Raw genomic sequence first — 9,396 nt, forward strand, 5'->3', positions numbered from 1 at the left:
TGAGATTTATTTTACTAAAGTCCTGCTTTCATCATGTCTGGTGAGGGGGTTCAAAACAAATCTCCCCAAAATATACCACTTTGGCATAAAGATTATTTTAAGCTAAAAGGAATCAAAAGCCAGCATGTTCAGGAAAATCTCTTTAACTCCCCCTCAACTGTCTAAATTTGTATTGGAAAGGGGGCCTGTACCAGGAAGACAGTTATTACCTGAGATGCCTTTTTACGGAAGGAACATATCTGCATAACAGTGTAAACTTCTGTTTTCCAAATATCTCCTCTTACTTTCCTGCAAATGACCCTCCTCCCATTTGCATCCCCAGACCCTTAATCTTTTCCTTAGCTCAAAAGCTATCTAAGCCTCAGTTACCTGGCTACTCCTTGGGTCTTATATTTTATGGGGCCATCTGTACATATGTAATTTGATTTTTTCTCTCCTGTTAATGTCTCTTAAGTCAACTTAGTTATTAGACCAGCCGAAGAATCTAAAAGGGAATAAGGGAAAGTTTTCCTGCCCTTGATTGAAACACTGAAGTGTCCAAATCCTAAAAAATAATATAAAAACTCCCTTATGCTAACTTTCCACAGCCTGAACTCAAGAACTATGCTAATCTTTTACTACTTTCTGGAAATGAAAATCATTCCCTCTCTGCCCCCATAATTCACTTCTTTGAGAACTATAAGGGAGCAGAATTTGCTCCCCAAAACATGTCTCTGGTGTAATTTAGGCTGGTGTAATTTACTTTTTAAGTAGCTGCACACACAGGAGAAGCTCTAAAAATCAAGGGAAAGTTTCCTTTTGAAAAAGACATTTAGTGTGGTAAAGTGTAATCTCCATTTGCAAAGGTAGGTTCCTGGCAGTACCAGAAAGACGGGGATAACCATAAATTCCTAGAAACTCCTATCAATGGAGAAGACAACTTCTATCTGCTGAACAACCTACCTTTGTTTACTGGTGTTCTGTTAACCTCCCATAACTGACTCCCCGTCCCCAAAATCTTAATTTGTCTTTAACTGAAGATGGTAATTAAGGTAATAGCTTCATGCAGTGGGGAAGGTACTTAGTTTTCCTAGGTCACTCCCCTGTGTACAGTGTAGAGACTGCTTTTAGGCAACCAAACTAAGCAATGGACCACGGAGTAATATAGAAGGGTCCACAGTGACCCCCTGGCTGAATACGTACAGGCCCATTAGGAGACCCACCTCAAAATGTCCATAAGCCCTAGCTACCAGGCACGAGTTCCCCTATCCCCTCTCCTTCCCTCTTACCCCCTTAGCTACAGCCCTCCCTTCCCCCCTTCTTTCTCTGCACAGACTTGTCTCTTCTCTGCTGTCCTGCCTGCTGTTCCCTTGCAAGTGTATTCAGTAAACTTCTATCTCCTTTGTTGTGTCTTGGGTGAATTCTTACACTGCCTCCTTTGTGGCCCCCATCTGATTGGGTCACCCCACATTCAGGAGGTATACATGGTATTAAAATTTTGTTATTTCTTTCTCCTGTTAATTTGTCTTTCTTTTTAAGGTTTTATTTATTTATTTGAGAGAGAGAGAGAGAGAGAACACAGAGGGAAAGTGAGAGAGAGAAGCAGATTTCTGCTGAGCATGGCTCCGTTCCAGGAGCCTGAAATCATGACTGAACTGAAGGCAGCTGCTTGGCTCAACCAACTGAGCTACCCAGGCACACCCCCTTTTCTTAAAGATTTTTTCTTCTTAATCTGTCTTATATCAATGTAATTAGTAAACAAGCCAAAGAACTTAGAAGAAAAGAAAGGAAAACTTTTCTGCCTCTGCAGAGAACCTATTCAAGCCTCATTTTGAGAGATTTCACTCTTCTAATCACTCCTGTTTGGGCTTTGAATTACATGAACACATCCTCATTTGTGTCCACTGTTAGGTCCCCCAATAATGGGTCCGTGATTAAGGAGCGAGACTGATACAAAGCGAAGGTCAAGCAAAGCTTTATTTCACGCCAAGCATCAAGAATCAGACCGAAGGTTCGGGGCTGCGCCTCTTACAGAAAGGGCGACCCCTCTCTGTTTCACAGACTAGCTTTTAAGGTCAAAGGCCATGTGGTTGGGCCTGGCCACGCACAGGTGGGCAATGATATTGTAACACACAGAGGAAGCTCCACAGTCTTGCTAGGTCACACATAAGTGACCAATTGAATTACAATTTACCCTATAGTAGATATTTGAATCAGCCTATCACCTTGGTCAGAATTGGCACCCAAAAGTCTCCCAAAGGGCAGGGCCCATACTCCTTGGTAACTAGGGAGACAGTATGCGACCCCCACTGATTGGATGTCTCCACCTGGCCTGACCCACCCTTGTATTTGGGCTTTGTTACCTGGGGCTGGTTTCCAGGACTTGTTTTTGAGTAAGTCCCCTGGGAGAAGGGGGGGGGCAGGGACAGTTTAAGGGTTAAACAACGAGGTTATTGTTTAACAGATGAAAGCGTTCTGGCTAAATAGGTCCTTACATCCACAATTGACGGAATCAGAGAAAAATGCTGGACAAATCCTAGGCCTGTAGAATTTTCTGTCTTAGAAATTTGGAACTGGTCCTGAGAGACCCTAATTTGTCTCTTAAAACTATGGACAATGAAGTGATGTATATCTGAGATTGGAACCAAGGAATCAGTATAAAGGAGAAGATTCATGTTCAGAGACAGGAAGAGAGATCACTGTTCTGAGAAAAGTAGGAATCAAAGGCCATATATATACAGAAAGAGAGAGACTCTTTTCTCTATTCCTTAGGGCTTTAAATGCCCTCATTTAGTCCTTCCAGGGCATGCATTCTCAGAGGGGCCATATTACTTCCAAGAAGATAATTGGTTGTTGAGGGGAAGAAGGATGGTGCCCCCCCCCCAAAAAAAATCTTAGATTTTTACAATTTGGAATTTCTCTTCTGGAAAGAAAACCACCATTCAACTTCAGTCGTAGAAATTGATTACTAGACAGCTGAACCTTGATCAACATGGTTTGAGCTGCAGGGGTCCACTTCTACACAATTTTTTTTGGAAAAATATAGTATAGTACTCTAAATGTATTTCTCTTCCTTATGATGTTCTTAATAACAGTTTCTTTCCCTAGCTTTTTTTTGTAAGAATATAGTATTTAATATATATAGCATACAAAATCTGTGTTATTAAGCTTAAAACTAAAACTGCCAGGTATTTTATAGCAAAAAAAAAAATGGGTTTATTTGGGAAGAGCAGAGAACTGCAATTCAGGACAAGTAAGCTATGGCAAAATCTTAGGTCTTCAGAACAAAGAGGGACATTCTTTTTTAGAGCAAAGGAGTAATTTGGGAAGGCTATTATAAACAAAAAGTCCATTGACGTAAACTACGAGGTTCAAGTATAGTGAATTCTTACTGGTTGAGTTCTGTCTCTCATTGGGTGGACTATTGCTGGGAGAAGAGGAAAGCCTTTCTTCCTCGGGTTGGAGCCATAAAGTTCTATTTGTTTTCAAGGTCATTCTCTGTTTAGGGTCTGCAATTGAAGAGTGATAGGGCATGAGAGCTTCCCTAGCCAAAGGTCCCATATCCATTTTAATAAGGTTTTTTATTATATCCCGCAGTGCCAATCAATTGTTTATGTTACAGGTAAGGCTTCTGTCAAAAGCAGACATTAATAGTTAAGATTTTAAGGAGTCAAAAGTCAAACGTGGATTTTCACTTGCACCGAGGTGAGTGCTGCTAATTCTTGTGTTGTTCAAGGGTTGACTATGCATTTTATCTGCTGTTCAATTAATTAAAATGAGACTCAGTTCCTGTCTGTTATTGAGAATTGTTTCATACATCTCATATAGTTATACATCTTTCCAGGAGATACCACTACACCTCATTTGCTTTTGGACCATACTTAAAATTTTTAAACAATTACATTTTTTACTTTCAAATAAGAAACAGAAGAGATTAGCATACTAGAAAAGAAGCAGAGAAATGGATGATAGAAAAGAGAACAAATCCCCTCCTTTCCTTTTCTCCTCTTTCTTTTCTTCTTTGGTTTTTTTTTTTAAGATTTTATTTATTTATTTGAGAGAGAGAGAGATTGAGAGGAGGTGGGGAGGGGAAGAGGGAGAAGTAGACACCCTGCAGAGCAGGAAGCCCAATATAGGACAGATCCCAGGACCCTGGGATCATGACCTGAGCTGAAGGCAGATGTTTAACTGACTGAGCCACTCAGGAGGCTTCTTTTCTTCTTTGTTCATAAAAATACTAATCTTCACCGTGACCCTGCCAGGTATATTATTATTATTATTATTAATCTATTGAAAAATAAAAAAAGAAACACAAAGATATTAAAACATCATAAGGTAAGGAGCTAATGCCCTAATTACTAAAGCCAAGAGTTAAATGTGTGCCCATGTTCCTTTCCTACCAAAACACACTAGCTCCCAGAAATCCATTCCCGACAACAGAGGTTTTCCTCATTCCACTCAAACTTTATAACATTAATTTTCTATGAGCCTTGAATTTATGATAATGAATTCCCTCATATGCCTACATTTTCATTCCTTTTCATTTCATTCAGCCCGCAGTAAAGCAGTTATGGTAAAGGCAAGAGTAACATTTACCCTTACTTTGTTTCAAGAAAAAGTCATTTCTTTCAGGAAATATATAATATAATACAGATATTGAATATGCTAAATGAATTCTCATTTGTGGTTAAGTATAAACATAAGGTAAATTTTAAAGAGAAAAAGTGCCTTGACTCTGTCAAGCCCCTTTGTAGCACACCTCCCTCCAGAAGGGGGAAGGCATTCAAATTCCACAAACAGGAGGTCTCTTCAGTATTCATCACACAATGATTGCTCTCCTCCCATGCCTCTTGTCTCAAAATCATATGGTAACACAGGCAACAGCATAAAATACTGAAAATTCAGACTACTGTCACAAAATTCAATTATGAAATCACCCCAATCCACTTCAGCCTAAAAATCACATGAAGTAATACATAGGAACACAGAAAATCCCTTTCTCTAGGGCACCATTTTAAAAGAGTGGGTGACCGATATCCCATATCCTTATGGAGTTCTTTTTAAATAAAAAAGGCAGATTCTCTAGGTCCTCTTAATTTCATTGAATCCTAGACTGAACATTGGGCTTGAGGATCCGTTCTTGAACAAACTTACCAGGTGATGTTGACACATGTTCTCCCACTCAAAGATCTCCATATGTTCTTTTTATATATGTTAGCATTTGCAGAAAGCAATACATAGAGATTACATCAATTCTATAAAAATGGTATCAACTTAATGAAAATTTACTATGCAGCTTTATTTTGCAAACTCCATAGATTTAAGAAATGTCTCCTAAATGTGTATTTCAAAAATATATACAAAGTGGTAGTTCAGCTTGCCATCCATTATGTTACTCATTTCTCTTTTTATGAGCAACCTTATAAATTCTTCCCCAGTTTCATTTCTGGGAAAGCAGTTTGTTTCTCTCAAAAAAAGAAAATGCTTTCTGTGAGAGCTTAACAGGAACTAGTTAACTCATATGTAGATTATGTAGGCAACTCTAATACATCAATCATCAAAATTTGCATCAACTACACCTCCAGGTGTTGAAGATATAAACAATATAAGGCAAGGCCTCCATTAATATGTCGTAAGCATATACAAACTGCAAAGAAATTAGAAAGTTTTTTTTCTTGCCTTGATTATCGAAAAGGTCAAAACTAAATTGCAGCCTTTCTGTTTCTGCTCCGTTGTGTGAAGAGCTTAAAAACCTTCATTCTCACCCTTCCTGAAAGTCTCCTATTTTTTTAGATCCATCTGAGAATTCAGGTTGCAAGACAAATTGTATCCCCCCCCAAAAAATTCTATAGAGACAGACACATACTGAGAGTCATACATGAGACCTACTGGATCAGAAGCTGCTGGAACCACAAAATGATGGAAACACTTAACTGGTAATTTTGATGAATGGATGGAAACTGGTTTAGTCTAGCTTGAAAGTAAGAAACTTGCAAAAGACACAGTCCTAGGAATCCCCTATAATTTTATGGGGTTTATGTCTAGAAATCTTACCAGGTCTTCATGGTGAAGATCTGCTAGAGGTCTCTGCCTATCTCTGACAGAGAGAGAGAAGGGAATCATTGTGATATATACTCCTAGAGACGTCCCCATAGCAAACATCTGCTCTTTAGGGGAAAACACTTTGCCAGAGCTCATTCTTGCTGAGAGAAGGGCATTTTTCAAAAAAACTTTTTCTTTTATTTTTAGAGAGAGCAGGCAGTTAGGGGAGGAGCAGGGCAGAGGGAGAGAGAACCCAAACAGACTGCCTGCTGAACCCAGAGCCCAACGTGGGGCTTGATTCCACGACCCTGAGATCATGACCTGAGGCAAAACCAAGAGTTGGAGGCTCAACTGACTGAATCACCCAGGCGCCCCAGGGAAGGACATTCTTTATAGTCCTGATCTCTCTACCTTTTCTGTCTCACCAAGTGAATGGGGGTGATGATAAAGTCAACAAAATTTAGACTTCACGTAAATAGATTAGGAGTTTTAGAGCCAGGGAAGAAAGTAGAGGTCCTGAAACACAGGCCTACAAATGACTTTAACTTCCTTTGAGAGTTTTCGTTTGCATTCACAACTTAGCTACTTGTCTGGAGCCAGAAGACTAGCTTTAGGCCTATCTCAGCTTTTGCCATACCTTCCTCACTAAGCTTAATCTTGTCCAGCTTTTGAGTTAAAGTGAGAAATATGGGACTCTTCCTTTCCCATGAACACTTAGAGGTCTTGTAGGGTTACTTACTGGCCTAATCTCAATTTTGTCATGTCTCAGGGAATAGAGAGGCCTGAGGAAAGGGAAAGAGATTCAACATTAGAAAATTAGCATAATTTACCACTAATAAAGTAAAAGAGAAAAATCATATGATTGTCTCAACTGAGGCAGAAAAAGCAGTACCCATTCATGGGTAAAAAACATCTTAGCAAACTGGAAATAGAAGAAAACTTTATCAATCTATTTTTCAATGGGAAGAGACAGGAATGTTCTGAATCTGATGAAGTATATTTGCAAAATGTTTGTAGCAATGGTGAAATATTGAATATTTCCCCCTAAAACTGGGAACAAGGTAAGAATGTTCAGCATCCACACTTCTATTTACCATGTTATGGGAAGCCCAAGAAAGTACAATTTAAAAAAAAAGAAGAGGAGGAAAGAAAGAAAGAAAGAAAGAAAGAAAGAAAGAAAGAAAGAAAGAAAGAAAGAGTCTTATATTTTATGGGGCCATCTGTACATATGTAATTTGATTTTTTCTCTCCTGTTAATGTCTCTTAAGTCAACTTAGTTATTAGACCAGCCGAAGAATCTAAAAGGGAATAAGGGAAAGTTTTCCTGCCCTTGATTGAAACACTGAAGTGTCCAAATCCTAAAAAATAATATAAAAACTCCCTTATGCTAACTTTCCACAGCCTGAACTCAAGAACTATGCTAATCTTTTACTACTTTCTGGAAATGAAAATCATTCCCTCTCTGCCCCCATAATTCACTTCTTTGAGAACTATAAGGGAGCAGAATTTGCTCCCCAAAACATGTCTCTGGTGTAATTTAGGCTGGTGTAATTTACTTTTTAAGTAGCTGCACACACAGGAGAAGCTCTAAAAATCAAGGGAAAGTTTCCTTTTGAAAAAGACATTTAGTGTGGTAAAGTGTAATCTCCATTTGCAAAGGTAGGTTCCTGGCAGTACCAGAAAGACGGGGATAACCATAAATTCCTAGAAACTCCTATCAATGGAGAAGACAACTTCTATCTGCTGAACAACCTACCTTTGTTTACTGGTGTTCTGTTAACCTCCCATAACTGACTCCCCGTCCCCAAAATCTTAATTTGTCTTTAACTGAAGATGGTAATTAAGGTAATAGCTTCATGCAGTGGGGAAGGTACTTAGTTTTCCTAGGTCACTCCCCTGTGTACAGTGTAGAGACTGCTTTTAGGCAACCAAACTAAGCAATGGACCACGGAGTAATATAGAAGGGTCCACAGTGACCCCCTGGCTGAATACGTACAGGCCCATTAGGAGACCCACCTCAAAATGTCCATAAGCCCTAGCTACCAGGCACGAGTTCCCCTATCCCCTCTCCTTCCCTCTTACCCCCTTAGCTACAGCCCTCCCTTCCCCCCTTCTTTCTCTGCACAGACTTGTCTCTTCTCTGCTGTCCTGCCTGCTGTTCCCTTGCAAGTGTATTCAGTAAACTTCTATCTCCTTTGTTGTGTCTTGGGTGAATTCTTACACTGCCTCCTTTGTGGCCCCCATCTGATTGGGTCACCCCACATTCAGGAGGTATACATGGTATTAAAATTTTGTTATTTCTTTCTCCTGTTAATTTGTCTTTCTTTTTAAGGTTTTATTTATTTATTTGAGAGAGAGAGAGAGAGAGAACACAGAGGGAAAGTGAGAGAGAGAAGCAGATTTCTGCTGAGCATGGCTCCGTTCCAGGAGCCTGAAATCATGACTGAACTGAAGGCAGCTGCTTGGCTCAACCAACTGAGCTACCCAGGCACACCCCCTTTTCTTAAAGATTTTTTCTTCTTAATCTGTCTTATATCAATGTAATTAGTAAACAAGCCAAAGAACTTAGAAGAAAAGAAAGGAAAACTTTTCTGCCTCTGCAGAGAACCTATTCAAGCCTCATTTTGAGAGATTTCACTCTTCTAATCACTCCTGTTTGGGCTTTGAATTACATGAACACATCCTCATTTGTGTCCACTGTTAGGTCCCCCAATAATGGGTCCGTGATTAAGGAGCGAGACTGATACAAAGCGAAGGTCAAGCAAAGCTTTATTTCACGCCAAGCATCAAGAATTAGACCGAAGGTTCGGGGCTGCGCCTCTTACAGAAAGGGCGACCCCTCTCTGTTTCACAGACTAGCTTTTAAGGTCAAAGGCCATGTGGTTGGGCCTGGCCACGCACAGGTGGGCAATGATATTGTAACACACAGAGGAAGCTCCACAGTCTTGCTAGGTCACACATAAGTGACCAATTGAATTACAATTTACCCTATAGTAGATATTTGAATCAGCCTATCACCTTGGTCAGAATTGGCACCCAAAAGTCTCCCAAAGGGCAGGGCCCATACTCCTTGGTAACTAGGGAGACAGTATGCGACCCCCACTGATTGGATGTCTCCACCTGGCCTGACCCACCCTTGTATTTGGGCTTTGTTACCTGGGGCTGGTTTCCAGGACTTGTTTTTGAGTAAGTCCCCTGGGAGAAGGGGGGGGGCAGGGACAGTTTAAGGGTTAAACAACGAGGTTATTGTTTAACAGATGAAAGCGTTCTGGCTAAATAGGTCCTTACATCCACAATTGACGGAATCAGAGAAAAATGCTGGACAAATCCTAGGCCTGTAGAATTTTCTGTCTTAGAAATTTGGAACTGGTCCTG

The sequence above is a fragment of the Enhydra lutris genome, unplaced genomic scaffold, assembly GCF_002288905.1.
Source record: "Enhydra lutris kenyoni isolate GAN:26980312 unplaced genomic scaffold, ASM228890v2 scaffoldscaffold60, whole genome shotgun sequence".
Lineage (NCBI taxonomy): Eukaryota > Metazoa > Chordata > Mammalia > Carnivora > Mustelidae > Enhydra > Enhydra lutris.